The sequence below is a fragment of the Zosterops lateralis genome, assembly GCF_965231275.1.
Source record: "Zosterops lateralis genome assembly, chromosome: 5".
NCBI classification, from domain to species: Eukaryota; Metazoa; Chordata; class Aves; order Passeriformes; family Zosteropidae; genus Zosterops; species Zosterops lateralis.
Window position 1 is genome coordinate 1460807 of NC_139766.1, and position 16184 is coordinate 1476990.

Below are 16184 nucleotides of genomic sequence, written 5' to 3' on the forward strand. Positions count from 1 at the left end.
GAGCAGGGAGCACCAGTGGCAATTCCCATCCTGATCCCATGGGATGAGTGTCTGTGGGTCCATCCAGGAATCTCTGAGCAGGATTTTGGGAGAGGAATTGAAGGATTTTGGAGAAGAATTGAAGGATTTTGCAGGAGGAACTGAAGGATTTTGAAGAAGAATTGAAGGATTTTGGAGGGGCATTGAAGAAGTTTGGAGAAGAACTAAAGGATTTTGGGGGAGGAATTCAAAGATTTTGGAGAAGAATTAAAGGATTTTGGGGAGGAATCGAAGGATTTTTGGAGAAGAATTGAAGGATTTTGAGGAGTAATTGAAGGATTTTCAAGAGGAACTGAAGGATTTTGGGGAGAAACTGAAGGATTTTGAGGAGAAACTGAAGGATTTTGGGGAAGAATCGAAGAATTTTGAGGAGGAATCAAAGTATTTTGGGGGAGGAACTCAAAGATTTTGGGAGAGGAATTGAGGGATTTTGGAGGAGGATTTGAAGGATTTTGGGAAAGGAATTTAAGGATTTTGGGAGAGGAATTGAAGGATTTTAGAGGAGGAATTTGATTTTGGGAAGGAATCAAAGGATTTTAGGGAGGAATTGAAGGATTTTGGAGAAGAATTGAAGGATTTTGGGAAAGGAATTGAGGGATTTTGGGAGAAGAATGGAAGGATTTTGGAGGAGGAATTTGATTTTGGGGAGGAACTGAAGGATTTTGGGGAAGAATCGAAGAATTTTGAGGAGGAATCGAAGGATTTTTGGGGAGGAATTCAAAGATTTTGGAGAAGAATCAAAGGATTTTGGTGAAGAATTGAAGGATTTTGGGGAGGAATTAAAGAATTTTGGGAGAGGAATTGAAGGATTTTTGGGAGAAATCAAAGGATTTGGAGCAGCCCCAGCCCAGCAAATTTTGGGTTTTTAAGCGATCAAAAGTCGAGTTTTTGGGATTTTATTGGGATTTTTCTGGGGTTTAATTGGGGTTTTTTGGAAGTGTTAGTGGGGTTTTGGTGGGGTGTAGTGGAGTTCAACTGGAATTTTTTGGGGTTTTTATTGGGGTGTTACTGGGATTTTTTTGGGAGTTTTAGTGGGGTTTTGGGGGGATTTTTGGGGAGGTTTTAGTGGGGTTTTAGCGGGCTTTTAGTGGGGTTTTAGTCGGGTTTTAGTGGGGTTCAATTGAGATTTTTTTGGGAGCTTTAGTGGGGTTTAATTGGGATTTTTTGGGGGTTTTTGGGGGGGATTTTTTTGTGTTTTAGTGGGGTTTTAATGGGGTTTTAGCGGGGTTCAATTGGGTTTTATTGGTGTTTTAATGGGATTTTAGCAGGTTTTAGTGGGGTTTTAGTGAGGTTCAGTTGGGATTTTTTGGGAGTTTTAATGGGGTTTTAGTGCGGTTTTCGAAGGGTTTAAATGGGCTTTAGTGGGGTTTTCATGGGCTTCAATTGGGATTTTTTGGGGAGTTTTATTCGGATTTTAGTGGGGTTCAATTGAGATTTTGGGAGTTTTATTCGGGTTTTATCAGGGTTCAATTGGGGTTTTATTGGTTTTTTTTTGGAGGTTTTAATGGGGTTTCAATGGGGTTTTAGTGGGATTTTAGTGGGGTTTAATTGGGAATTTTGGGGAGTTTTAGTGAAGTTTTAGAGGGGTTTTCGCAGGGTTCAAATGGGTTTCAGTGGGGTTTTAATGGGGTTCAATTGATGTTTTAGTGGGGTTTTAGTGGGGTTCAATTGGGATTTTTTGGAAGTTTTAGTGAAGTTTTAGAGGGGTTTTCGAAGGGTTTAAATGGGCTTTAGTGGGGTTTTAGGGGGGTTCAATTGGGATTTTTTGGGAGTTTTATTCAGATTTTAGTGGGGTTCAGTTGAGATTTTGGGAGTTTTAGTGGGGTTTTTTAGTGGATTTTTTTTGGGTTTTAGTCAGGTTTTAGTCGGGTTTTGGGGGAGGTTGGTGGGGTTTTTTGGGTTTTTTTGGGGTTTTTTGGGTTTTTTTGGGGTTTTGGTGGGGTTCAATTGGGATTTTTTGGGAGTTTTAGTGGGGTTTTTTGGGGGGTTTTAGTGGGTTTTTTTGGGGGATTGTTTTGGGTTTTAGTGGGGTTTTAGTGGGGTTTTTGGGGGGATTTTTTGGGAGATTTTTTGTGTTTTAGTGGCGTTTTAGGGGGGTTCAATTGGGATTTTGTGGGAGTTTTAGCAGGTGTTTAGTGCGGTTTTTTGGGGGATTTTTGGAGAGATTTTTTTGTGTTTTAGTGGGGTTTTAGTGAGGTCGTCGGGGGGATTTTTTTGTGTTTTACTGGGGTTTTAATGGGGTTCAATTGGGATTTTTTGGGAGTTTTAGTGGGGTTTTTTGAAGGGTTTTAGTGGGGTTTTGGGGGGATTTTGGGGGGATTTTCTTGTGTTTTAGTGGCATTTTAGCAGGTTTTAGTGGGTTTCAATTGGGATTTTTTGGGAGTTTTAATGGGGTTTTAGTGGGGTTTTCACAGGGTTCAAACGAGTTTCAGTGGGGTTTTCATGGGGTTCAATTGGGATTTTTTGGGAGTTTTAGTGGAGTTTTTTGGAGGATTTCTTTGGGGTTTTAGTCGGGTTTTAGTGGGGTTTTAGTGAGGTTTTTTTGGGGGGATTTTTTTGTGTTTTAGTGGTGTTTTAGTGGGGTTTTAATGGGTTTTTAGTGGGGTTTTAGTGAGGTTTTTGGGGGGATTTTTTGGGAGATTTTTTTGTGTTTTAGTGAGGTTTTAATGGGGTTTTAATAGGGTTTTAGTGGGGTTTTAGTGAGGTTTTTGGGGGGATTTTTTTGTGTTTTAGCAGAGTTTTAGCGAGGTTTTAGCGGGGTTTTATTGGGGTTTTAGTGGGGTTTTGGCAGGGGTTTTTTGGGGATTTTTTTGGGGTTTTAGCAGGGTTTTAGTGGGGTTTTAATGGGTTTTTAGCGGGGTTTTAGTGAGGTTTTTTTGGGGGATTTTTTTGTGTTTTAGTGGAGTTTTAGCGGGGTTTTAGTGGGATTTTAGTGGGGTTCAACTGGGATTTTTTGGGAGTTTTAGTGGGGTTTTTGGGGAGTGTTTTGGGGGTTTTAGTGTGGGTTTTTTGGTGAGATTTTTTGGGGGATTTTTTTTGGGTTTTAGCGGGGTTTTAGCGGGGTTTTAGTGAGGTTTTGGGGGGATTTTTTGGGAGAATTTTTTGTGTTTTAGTGGGGTTTTAGTGGGGTTTTAGTGGGGTTCAATTGGGATTTTGTGGGAGTTTTAGCAGGTGTTTAGTGCGGTTTTTTGGGAGATTTTTTGGGGGGATTTTTTTGTGTTTTAGTGGGGTTTTAATGGGGTTCAATTGGGATTTTTTGGGAGTTTTAGTGGGGTTTTAGTGGGGGTTTTGCAGGGTTCAAACAGGTTTTGGTGGGGTTTTTTGAGGGGTTTTCGTGGGGTTTGGGGGGGATTTTTGGCAGGATTTTTTTGTGTTTTAGTGGCATTTTAGCAGGTTTTAGTGGGTTTCAATTGGGATTTTTTGGGAGTTTTAGTGGGGTTTTAGAAGGGGTTTAGTGCGTTTTTTTGGGGGGTTGTTTTGGGATTTCGTGGGGTTTTTTGGCGGATTTTTTTGGGTTCTAGTGGGGTTTTAGTGAGGTTTTTTTGGGGGGATTTTTTGGGAGATTTTTTTGTGTTTTAGTGAGGTTTTAATGGGGTTTTAATAGGGTTCTAGTGGGGTTTTAGTGAGGTTTTTTTGGGGGATTTTTGGGGGGATTTTTTTGTGTTTTAGTGGGGTTTTAGTGAGGTTTTTTTTGGGATTTTTGGAGAGACTTTTTGAGGTTTTAGCAGAGTTTTAGTGGGGTTTTTTGGGAGATTTTTTTGTGTTTTAGTGGGTTTTTTGGTGGGATTTTTGGGGGAATTTTTTGGGGTTTTAGCAGGGTTTTAGTGAGGTTTTAATGGGTTTTTAGCGGGGTTTTAGTGAGGATTTTTGGGGGGATTTTTTTGTATTTTAGTGGAGTTTTAGCGGGGTTTTAGCAGAGTTTTAGCGGGGTTTTAGTGAGATTTTAGTGGGGTTCAATTGGGATTTTTTGGGAGTTTTAGTGGGGTTTTAGTGGGGTTTTAATGGGGTTCAATTGGGATTTTTTGGGAGTTTTAGTGGGGTTTTAGAAGGGGTTTAGTGCGTTTTTTTGGGGGGTTGTTTTGGGATTTCGTGGGGTTTTTTGGCGGATTTTTTTGTGTTTTAGTGGGGTTTTATTGAGGTTTTTGGGGGGATTTTTTGGGAGATTTTTTTGTGTTTTAGTGAGGTTTTAATGGGGTTTTAATAGGGTTCCAGTGGGGGTTTAGTGAGGTTTTTTTTGGGGGGATTTTTGGGGGGATTTTTTTGTGTTTTAGTGGGGTTTTACTGGGGTTTTCGTGAGGTTTTTGGGGGGATTTTTTGGGAGATTTTTTTGTGTTTTAGTGGAGTTTTAGTGGGGTTTTAGTGGGTTTTTTGGTGGGATTTTTTTGGGGTTTTAGCAGAGTTTTAGTGGGGTTTTTTGGGAGATTTTTTTGTGTTTTAGTGGGTTTTTTGGTGGGATTTTTGGGGGATTTTTTGGGGTTTTAGCAGGGTTTTAGTGAGGTTTTAATGGGGTTTTTAGCGGGGTTTTAGTGAGGTTTTTTTGGGGGATTTTTTTGTGTTTTAGTGGAGTTTTAGCGGGGTTTTAGTGGGGTTTTAGTGGGGTTCAACTGGGATTTTTTGGGAGTTTTAGTGGGGTTTTGGGGGAGTGTTTTGGGGGTTTTAGTGGGGTTTTAGTGTGGGTTTTTTGGTGAGATTTTTTGGGGGATTTTTTGGGGTTTTAGCGGGGTTTTAGTGAGGTTTTGGGGGGAGTTTTTGGGGGGATTTTTTTGTGTTTTAGTGGGGTTTTAATGGCGTTCCATTGGGATTTTTTGGGAGTTTTAGTGGGGGTTTTGGGAGATTTTTTTGAAGATTTTTTTGTGTGTTTTAGTGGGGTTTTAGTGAGGTTTTTTTTTGGGATTTTTGGAGAGATTTTTTTGAGGTTTTAGCAGAGTTTTAGTGGGGTTTTTTGGGAGATTTTTTTGTGTTTTAGTGGGTTTTTTGGTGGGATTTTTGGGGGATTTTTTTGGGGTTTTAGCAGAGTTTTAGTGAGGTTTTAATGGGGTTTTAGCGGGGTTTTAGTGAGGATTTTTTGGGGGATTTTTTTGTGTTTTAGTGGAGTTTTAGTGGGGTTTTAGCAGAGTTTTAGCGGGGTTTTAGTGGGGTTTTAGTGGGGTTTTAGCGGGGTTTTAGTGGGGTTTTTTGGGGGATTTTGGGGGGATTTTTTGGGGGTTTTAGCAGAGTTTTAGCGGGGTTTTAGTGGGGTTTTAGCAGAGTTTTAGCAGAGTTTTAGCGGGGTTTTAGTGGGGTTTTAATGGGGTTTTGGGGGGATTTTTTTGGGAGATTTTTTTGGAGATTTTTTTGTGTTTTAGTGGGGTTTTAGTGGTTTTTTGGGGGGGATTTTGGGGGATTTTTTGGGAGTTTTTAGCAGGTTTTATCGAGTTTTTTCTGCGGCCCTGCCGACATCGCCCTGTGCCATCCACCCTCCTCGGGATAAAAAAGTCAGAATGGCACAAAAACACAAAAAAAAGGAGGAATATCAAAGTGATCTCGGTGCTGTCTCTCCTCGAACAAAGGCCCAGAGGGAACAAGGAGGGGAAGGAAAAAAGCGTCACCTGTTCCCATCCCCTGCCCCGCTCATTATCTCCAGACTCACGTTTCCAAAGGGCCTTCGTTTGTACTTTGGAACACTGGCATTTTGTTAAAAAAAAACCACACAAAAAACCGAATAAAAATCCCAAAAAAGCAAAAAAAAAACCCTTAAAAAGCAAAAAAAAAAAAAAAAAAAAAAACACCCACAAAAAATTAAATAAAAACCCCCAAAAAAGGAAAAAAAAACCAAAAAAAACCACAAAAAATTAAATAAAAACCCCAAAAAAGCAAAAAAAAACCCCACAAAAAATTAAATAAAAACCCCAAAAAAGCAAAAAAAAAAAAAAAACAAAAAAACCCACAAAAAACTAAATAAAAACCCCAAAAAAAGCAAAAAAAAAAAAAAACTCAAAAAAGCAAAAAAACCAAAAAAAAACAAAAAGCAAAAAAACCCCCAAAAAAGTCAAGAAAAACCCCAAAAAAGCAAAAAAACCCACCCAAAACCCAAAAAAACCCACCAAAACCCCCCCCAAAAAACCACCACAAAAAACCAAAAACCCAAAAAGCCAAAAAAAAAAAAAAACAAAACAAAAAGCCAAAAAAAACCCCCAAAAAACACCAAATAAAAACCCCCCAAAAAACAAAAAAAACCCAAAAAAAAACCAACAAAAAAACACCACAAAAAACCAAATAAAACCCCCAAAAAGCAAAAAAAAAAAACCCCAAAAGCCAAATAAAAACCACCCAAAAGCCAAAAAAACCACCACAAAAAAACAAATAAAAACCCCAAAAAGCCAAAAATAAGAACCCCAAAAAAGCCAAAAAAAAAAACCCAAAAAGCAAAAAAAAAATCCAAAAAGCCAAAAAAAAAAAAAAACCAAAAAGCCAAAAAAACCCCAAAAACCCAAAGAAAACCACCCCAAAAGCAAAAAAAAAACCCCAAAAAGCAAAAAAAACCCCAAAAAGCCAAAAAAACCCCCAAAAAAGCAAAAAAACCAAAAATCCCAAAAAGCCAAAAAAAAACAAACCCAAAAAGCAAAAAAAAAATCCAAAAAGCCAAAAAAAACCCCCAAAAAGCCAAATAAAAACCCCCCAAAAAACTAAATAAAAACCCCAAAAAAGCCAAAAAAAACCCCCCAAAAAGCCAAAAAAAAACCCACCCAAAAAGCAAAAAAACCCCCAAAAAAGCAAAAAAAAAAACCACCCCAAAAACAAAAAAAAAACCACCCAAAAAACCCTCAAAAAAACCCCAAAAACAAGAAAAAAAAATTAAATTTAATTTAGGCATTTTCACCCTCACTGATCCAAAGAGTTTTTTTTTCCCAAATTTTAACATTTAGGAAATAAAAAGTGGGAAAAAAGGGAAAAAAATGGGGGGAAAAAAAAGGAAAAAAAATTAAATTTAATTTAAACATTTTCGCCCTCACCGATCCAAAGATTTTTTTTTTCCCAAGTTTTAATATTTAGGAAATAAAAAGTAGGAAAAAAGTGGGAAAAAAAAGGAAAAAAAATTAAATTTAATTTAAACATTTTCGACTTCACCAATCCAAAGATTTTTTTTTCCCAAATTTTAATATTTAAGAAATAAAAAGCGGGAAAAGAAATAAATCCAAGAAAAAGAGAAATAAAATATTCTCCACCCCCTCCCCAACCAAGGGAGGTTTTTCCCAACAAAAGCCTTTTTTTTTAATCTTTTTTTTTCTTTTTTTTCCCTTTTTTTTTTTTTTTTTTCTGTCATTCTTTTCATTTCCTTTTCTGCCTCCCCCAATTGTCAAAGGCCTCAAGAAAATGCACTTTAGTTCTCTTTGTTCCCCAAATGTAATTTGATAAACTCCACGGGAAGAAACATTCGCCTTTCGGAGGCTTTTTCAGGGAAAAAAATATAAAAAGGGTAAAAAAAAGGGGGGGGAAATTAAAAATAGGGGGGAAAAAAAGGGGAAAAATAAGAGGGGAAAATAAGAGAAAAAAGGGGAAAAATAAGAGAAGAAAAGGGGAAAATAAAAGGGGGAAAAGGGGGAAATGAGAGAGAAAAAAAGGGGAAAAATAAGAGGGAAAAATGAGAGAAAAAAAGGGGAAATAAAAGGGGGAAAAGGGAAAAATAAGAGGGAAAAAAGGGGGAAAAATAAGAGGGAAAAAGGGGAAAAATAAGAGGGGAAAATAAGAGAAAAAAGGGGAAAATAAAAGGGGGAAAAGGGGAAAATGAGAGAGAAAAAAAGGGGAAAAATAAGAGGGAAAAAGGGGAAAAATAAGAGGGGAAAATAAGAGAAAAAAGGGGAAAATAAAAGGGGGAAAAGGGGAAAATGAGAGAGAAAAAAAGGGGAAAAATAAGAGGGAAAAAGGGGAAAAATAAGAGGGGAAAATAAGAGAAAAAAGGGGAAAATAAAAGGGGGAAAAGGGGAAAATGAGAGAGAAAAAAAGGGGAAAAATAAGAGGGAAAAAGGGGAAAAATAAGAAGGAAAAAGGGGAAAAAAAAAAAGGGAAAATAAGAGAAGAAAAGGGGGAAAATTAAAAAGGAAAAGGGGAAAAATAAGAGAGGAAAAAGGGGAAAAATAAGAGGGGAAAATAAGAGAATAAAAGGGGGAAAATAAGAGAATAAAAGGGGGAAAATAAAAAAGGAAAAGGGAAAAATAAGAGAGGAAAAAAAGGGGAAAAATAAGAGGGGAAAAAAGGGGAAAATAAGAGGAAAATAAGAGGAAAAGGGGGAAAAATATAAAAGGAAAAGAGAAAAATAAGAGGGGAAAATAGGAAAGGAAAAGGGGGAAATAAGAGAAGAAAAGGGGGAAAATTAAATAGGAAAAAGGGGAAAAAGGGGAAAAATAAAAGGGGAAAATAAGAGAAAAAAGGGGAAAATAAAAGGGGGGAAAGGGGAAAAATAAGAGAGAAAAGGGAAAAATAAGAGGGGAAAAAAAGGGAAAAATAAGAGGGAAGAAGGGGAAAAATAAAAGGGGAAAATAAGAGAAGAAAGGGGAAAAATAAGAGAGAAAAGGGAAAAATAAGAGGGGAAAAGGGGAAAAATAAGAGAAGAAAAGGGGGGGGGGAAATTAAAAAGGAAAAGGGGAAAATAAGAGAGAAAAAAAGGGGAAAAATAAGAGAAAAAAGGGGGAAATAAAAGGGGGAAAGGGGAGAAATAAGAGAGGGGAAAGAGAAAAATAAAAAAGGAAAAGGGGAAAAATAAGAGGGAAAAAAGGGGGAAATAAAAGGGAGAAAAGGGGAAAAAATAAGAGAGAAAAAGGGAGAAAATAAGAGAAGAAAAGGGGGGAAATTTAAAAGGAAAAGGGGAAAAATAAGAGGGGAAAATAAGAGAAAAAAGGGGAAAATAAGTGAAGAAAAGGGGGGAAATTAAAAAGGAAAAAGGGAAAATTTAGAGAGAAAAAAGGGGAAAAATAAGAGGGGAAAATAAGAGAAAAAAGGGGAAAATAAAAGGGGAAAATAAAAGAGGAAAAGGGGAAAAATAAGAGGGAAAAGGGGGGAAAATAAGAGGGAAAAAGGGGAAAAATAAGAGAAAAAAGGGGAAAATAAGAGAGAAAAAAAGGGGAAAAATAAGAGGGGAAAATAAGAGAAAAAAGGGGAAAATAAAAGGGGGAAAAGGAGAAAATAAAAGAAGAAAAGGGGGGAAATTAAAAAAGGAAAAGGGGAAAAATAAGAGAAAAAAAAGGGAAAATAAAAAAACCTTTTGGAATTAAAAAATCAGAATTTTTTGAACAAAATGACGGATCCAAGACAAAAAGGGAAGAATTTTCTCATTTTTTTCATCCCAAAAATCCTCAAAAAATTTAATTTATTTAATTTTTTTTCCCCTTTTGTGGGCGGGGAAAATTCTCCGCTATAAAAACCCGCCGGGATTTGGGGTTTTTTTAAATCAACTTTGGAGACTTTGGGTGAGTGACAAAAATAATCGGAATTTTTATTTTATTTTATTTTATTTTATTTTATTTTATTTTATTTTATTTTATTTTATTATTATTTCCAAATGGGATTTGGGGTTTTGGGTGAGTGACAGAAATAATCTGATATTTTTTATTATTTATATTTATTTTTATTATTATTTTCTAATGGGGTTTGGGGGTCCAAAATAATCTGAATTTTTTTTTAATTTATTTTTATTATTATTATTATTTTCTAATGGGGTTTGGGGTCCAAAATAATCTGAATTTTTTTTTAATTTATTTTTATTATTATTATTATTTTCTAATGGGTTTGGGGGTCCAAAATAATCTGAATTTTTTAAAATTTATTTTTATTATTATTATTATTTTCTAATGGGGTTGGGGGTCCAAAATAATCTGATTTTTTTTTAAAATTTATTTTTATTATTATTATTATTTTCTAATGGGGTTTGGGGGTCCAAAATAATCTGAATTTTTTAAAATTTATTTTTATTATTATTGTTATTTTCAAATGGGATTTGGGGTTTTGGGGGTCCAAGATAATCTGAATTTTTTTTTTAATTTATTTTTATTTTTATTTTTATTATTATTTCCAGATGGAGTTTGGGGGTCCCAAATAATCTGATTTTTTATTTATTATTATTATTATTATTATTATTATTTCCAAATGGGGTTTGGGGTTTTGGGGTCCCAAATAATCTGAATTTTTTTGAAATTTATTTTTATTATTATTATTATTTTCTAATGGGTTTGGGGGTCCAAAATAATCTGAATTTTTTAAAATTTATTTTTATTATTATTGTTATTTTCAGATGAGATTTGGGGTTTTGGGGGTCCAAAATAATCTGATTTTTTTTAAAATTTATTTTTATTTTTATTTTTATTATTATTTCCAGACGGAGTTTGGGGTCCCAAATAATCTGAATTTTTTTATTATTTATTTTTATTATTATTATTATTTTCAAATGGGGTTTGGGGTTTTGGGTGAGTGACAAAAATAATCTGAATTTTTTTTATTTTTTATTATTATTATTATTATTTCCTAATGGGATTTTGGGGTTTTGGGGGTCCAAAATAATCTGAAATTTTTTATTATTTATTTTTATTTTTATTATTATTATTATTTTCAGATGGGGTTTGGGGGTCCAAAATAATCTGAATTTTTATTATTATTATTATTATTATTATTATTATTATTATTATTTCCAAATGGGGTTTGGGGTTTTGAGTGAGTGACAGAAATAATCTGATATTTTTTTATTATTTATATTTATTTTTATTATTATTTTCTAATGGGGTTTGGGGGTCCAAAATAATCTGAATTTTTTTGAAATTTTTTTTTATTATTATTATTATTTTCTAATGGGGTTTGGGAGTCCAAAATAATCTGAATTTTTTTTAAGTTTATTTTTATTATTATTGTTATTTTCTAATGGGGTTTGGGGGTCCAAAATAATCTGATTTTTTTAAAATTTATTTTTATTATTATTGTTATTTTCAGATGAGATTTGGGGTTTTGGGGGTCCCAAATAATCTGAATTTTTTTTTTAATTTATTTTTATTTTTATTTTTATTATTATTTCCAGATGGAGTTTGGGGTCCCAAATAATCTGAATTTTTTTATTATTTATTTTTATTATTATTATTATTTTCAAATGGGGTTTGGGGTTTTGGGTGAGTGACAAAAATAATCTGAATTTTTTTTATTTTTTATTATTATTATTATTATTTCCTAATGGGATTTTGGGGTTTTGGGGGTCCAAAATAATCTGAATTTTTTATTTTTTATTTTTATTTTTATTGTTATTTCCAGATGGAGTTTGGGGATCCCAAACAATCTGATTTATTATTATTATTATTATTATTATTATTATTATTATTTTCAGATGGGATTTTGGGGGATCCCAAATAATCTGAATTATTTAAATTTATTTTTATTTTTATTAATAATTCCAGATGGGGTTTTGGGTGAGTGACAAAAATAATCTGAATTTTTTTTATTATTTATTTTTATTATTATTATTATTATTATTTTCAAATGGGGTTTGGGGTTTTGGGGGAGTGACAAAAATAATCTGAATTTTTTTTTAGATTTATTTTTATTATTATTATTATTTTCAGATGAGGTTTTGGGGAATCCCAAATAATCTGAATTTTTATTCATTATTATTATTATTATTATTGTTATTATTACTATTATTATTATTATTATTATTATTATTATTATTTTCAAATGGGGTTTGGGGTTTTGGGTGAGTGACAAAAATAATCTGAATTTTTATTTTATTTATTTTTATTATTATTGTTATTTCCAAATGGGGTTTGTGGTTTTGGGTGAGTGACAAAAATAATCTGAATTTTTTATTATTTATTTTTATTTTTATTATTATTTTCTAATGGGGTTTGGGGTTTTGGGTGAGTGACAAAAATAATCTGATTTTTTTATTTATTATTATTATTGTTATTATTATTATTATTATTATTTTCAGATGGGGTTTGGGGTTTTGGGGGATGCAAAATAATCTGAATTTTTTATTATTTACTTTTATTGTTATTATTTTCAAATGGGGTTTGGTGATTTTAGAAAGCGAATTTTTTTGAAAATAATAATAATAATAATAATAATGGTAATAATAATATGAAAAAATAATAAAGGAAGAGATGTGAGGAAAAAATGGGAATTGTGATTTTAGAAAGGGAAATTTTTTGGAAAATAAAATAATAATATTAATAATAATAATAATGGTAATAATAATAATATATAATAGTAATAATAATAGTAATAATGATAATAATGGTAATAATAATATGAAAAATAATAAAAGGACTTGAGGAAAAAATTTGGGAATTGTGATGTTAGAAAGGGAATTTTTTGGAATAATAATAATAATGATAATGATACTAATAATAATAATATAGTAATAATAATAGTAATAATAATAATAGTAATGGTAATAATAATAATAATATTAATGGTAATAATAATATGAAAAAAATAATAAAGGAAGGGACGTGAGGAAAAAATTGTGAATTGTGATTTTAGAAAGGGAATTTTTTGGAAAATATTAATATTAATAGTAATAATAATAGTAATAATAATAATATAGTAATGATAATATAATAGTAATAATAATAATAGTAATAATAATATGAAAAATAATAAAGGAAGGGGTGTGATAAAAAAAAATTGGGAATTGTGATTTTAGAAAGGGAATTTTTTGGAAAATAAAATAATAATAATAATAAAAATAATAATAGTAATGATAATAATAATAATGGTAATAATAATAATAATAATAATAATAATGGTAATAATAATAATGGTAATAATAATATGAAAAAATAATAAAGGAAGGGACGGGAGGAAAAAAATTGGGAATTGTGATTTTAGAAAGGGAATTTTTGGGAAAATAATAATATTAATAATAATAATAATAGTAATAATAATAATATATAATAGTAATAATAATAGTAATAATAATGGTAATAATAATATGAAAAATAATAAAGGGACTTGAGGAAAAAAATTGGGAATTGTGATTTTAGAAAGGGAATTTTTGGGAAAATAATAATATTAATAATAATAATAATAGTAATAATAATAATATATAATAGTAATAATAATAGTAATAATAATGGTAATAATAATATGAAAAATAATAAAGGGACTTGAGGAAAAAAATTGGGAATTGTGATTTTAGAAGGGGAATTTTTTGGAATAATAATAATAATAGTAATAATAATAATAATGTAATATTAATAATATAGTAATAATAATAGTAATAGTAATAATAATAGTAATAATAATATAATAGTAATAAGAATAGTAATGATAATAAAATAAAATAAAAATAATAAATTAATAATATAATAATGATAATGATAATGATAATGATAATGATAATAATGATAATAATTATAATAATAATAATAGTAATAATAATAATAAATTAATAATAATAAATTAAAATTAACTATTACCTGGCAAATCCTCTGGAATTTTCCCACTCCCGAATCCGAGCGGCTTCAACTCAACCACAGACACTTAAAAAAAATAACAAAAAAAATCCAAATTTTCCCCTTTTTTTTTTAATTTCATTTTTTAATTTTTTTTATTTTTTGATGGAGAAACTCCAGCACAACTTTTGGACCAAATTTTTCCATAAAATTCCCTGGAAATGAGGAAAAAATCCTGGGAATTCTGAGACCTCCGGGACTCTCTGCTTCTCCTGCAGCTGCGATTGAACAAAAAAGGGATTTTTTTTCCACTCCCAGGGGAAAAATCCTGGGAATTTTATGGAAAAAAAATGGGAATTTTATGGGGAAAAAAAAATGGGAATTTTATGGGAAAAAAAATGGGAATTTTATGGAAAAAATGGGATTTTTATGGGGAAAAAATGGGATTTTTATGGGGAAAAAATGGGATTTTTATGAAAAAAAAATGGGATTTTTATGGGGAAAAAATGGGAATTTTATGGAAAAAAAAATGGGAATTTTATGGGGGAAAAAAATGGGAATTTTTTGGTGTTTTATAGAATTTCCCCCTGGGAGTCACAAAACCAAATCCTTGGAAAAAAATAAAAAATGGGAATTTCAGATTTTTTTTCCCCATAAGAAAAACTCCCTTTGGATTCTCCTTTTACCATAAAACACCAAAAAATTCCCATTTTTTTCCCCTAAAATTCCCATTTTTTTCCCTGGGAGTCACAAAACCAAATCCTTGGGAAAAAAAAAAAAAGGGAATTTCACATTTTATTTTTTCCCATAATAAAAACTTCCTTTGGATTCTCCCTTTACCATAAAACACCAAAAAATTCCCATTTTTTTCCCCATAAATTTCCCAGGATTTTTCCCCTGGGAGTCACAAAACCAAATCCTTGGAAAAAAAAAAAAAATTGGAATTTCACATTTTTTTTCCCCATAAGAAAAACTCCCTTTGGATTCTCCTTTTACCCTAAAACAACAAAAAATTCCCATTTCTTTTTTCCATAAAATTCCCAGGATTTGGTTTTGTGACTCCCAGGGGAAAAAAAATGGGAATTTTATGGAAAAAAAATGGGAACAGTTTTTTTGGGAAGGAATTTTGGGAAGGTGGGAGGTGCCTGGAGCAGGAGTTTTGGGAAGATTCTTTGGGAAAACTTTGGGGAAAACATTTTGGGAACAATTTTTTGGGAAAACATTTCAGGAACAGTTTTTGGAAAAATACTTTGGGAACAGTTTTTGGGAAGGTGTTTTGGGAAGGAATTTTGGGAAGGTGGGAGGTGCTTGGGGCAGGAGTTTTGGGAAGATTCTTTGGGAAGAGTTTTTTGGGAAGATACTTTGGGATCTTTTTTGGGAAAATACTTTGGAAAAATACTTTGGGAACAATTTTTTGGGAAGATGTTTTGGAAGGTGGGAGGTGCCTGGAGCAGGAGTTTTGGGAAGATTCTTTGGGAAAATTTTGGGGAAGATGCTTTGGGAACAGTTTTTTGGGAAATGTTTCGGGAACAGTTTTCGGGAAGATGTTTTGGGAACTTTGTTTGGGAAAATACTTTGGAAAAATCCTTTGGGAACAGTTTTTGGGATGGTGTTTTGGGAAGGAGTTTTGGGAAGGTGGGAGGTGCCTGGAGCAGGATTTTTGGGAAGATTCTTTGGGAAAATTTTGGGAAAATGTTTTGGGAACAGTTTTTTGGGATGGTGTTTTGGGATGGTGTTTAGGGAAGGGATTTTGGGAAGGTGGGAGGTGCCTGGAGCAGGAGTTTTGGGGAAGATTCTTTGGGAAGAGTTTTTGGGAAGATACTTTGGGAACTTTTTTTGGGAAAATACTTTGGAAAAAGACTTTGGGAACAGTTTTTTGGGAAGGAGTTTTGGGAAGGTGGGAGGTGCTTGGAGCAGGAGTTTTGGGGAAGATTCTTTGGGAAAATTTTGGGGAAAACACTTTGGGAACAGTTTTTTGGGAAAACGTTTCGGGAACAGTTTTCGGGAAGATGCTTTGGAAACTTTTTTTGGGAAGATACTTTGGGAACTGTTTCTTGGGATGGTGTTTTGGGAAGGAATTTCGGGAAGGTTTGAGGTGCTTGGAGCAGGAGTTTTGGGAAGATTCTTTGGGAAAATTTTGGGGAAAATGTTTTGGAAACAGTTCTTTTGGAAAATGTTTCGGGAACAGTTTTCGGGAAGATGTTTTGGGAACTTTGTTTGGGAAAATGTTTTGGGAACAGTTTTTGGGATGTGTTTTGGGAAGGAGTTTCGGGAAGGTGGGAGGTGCTTGGAGCAGGAGTTTTAGGGAGATTCTTTGGGAAAATTTTGGGGAAAATGTTTTAGAAACAGTTTTTGGGAAGATGCTTTGGGAACAGTTTTTGGGAAATACTTTGGGAACATTTTTTTGGGAAGGTGTTTTGGGAAGGAATTTTGGGAGAGTGTGAAGTACTTTGGGAAAATCCTTTTGGGAGCTGCTTTGGGCAGGAATTTTGGGAAGATAATTTTGGGAAGGGGCTTCAGGAAGGTGTTTTGGGAACTCTCTGGGAAAAGGGGAGTTGGGACAGCCTGAGGCACTTCAGGATGGGCAAACACTTTGGGAAAACGCTTTGGGAAGGAGCTCTGGAAAAGTATTTTGGGGAGGTTTTTTGGGAAGGTGTTTTGGGATGGGGAGATTTGGGTGAGAGATCCAGGAAGGAGTTTTGGGAAGGGGTTTCAGAAAGGTATTTTTGGGAAAGT

The 16184-nt window shown here is 32.9% G+C and overlaps 2 long non-coding RNA genes across 2 annotated transcripts in view; one reads left to right on the forward strand and one right to left on the reverse strand.

Moving 5' to 3' along the window:
• The window catches only part of LOC310909700, a 534801-nt gene that overhangs the window by 203652 nt on the left and 314965 nt on the right, over positions 1–16184 (reverse strand). The window lies entirely within an intron of this gene.
• Positions 9576–12205, forward strand: LOC310909166. Its single transcript, XR_014590022.1, has 3 exons — positions 9576–9593; positions 10394–10475; positions 10721–12205. It is a non-coding gene; the product is annotated as an uncharacterized lncRNA (long non-coding RNA).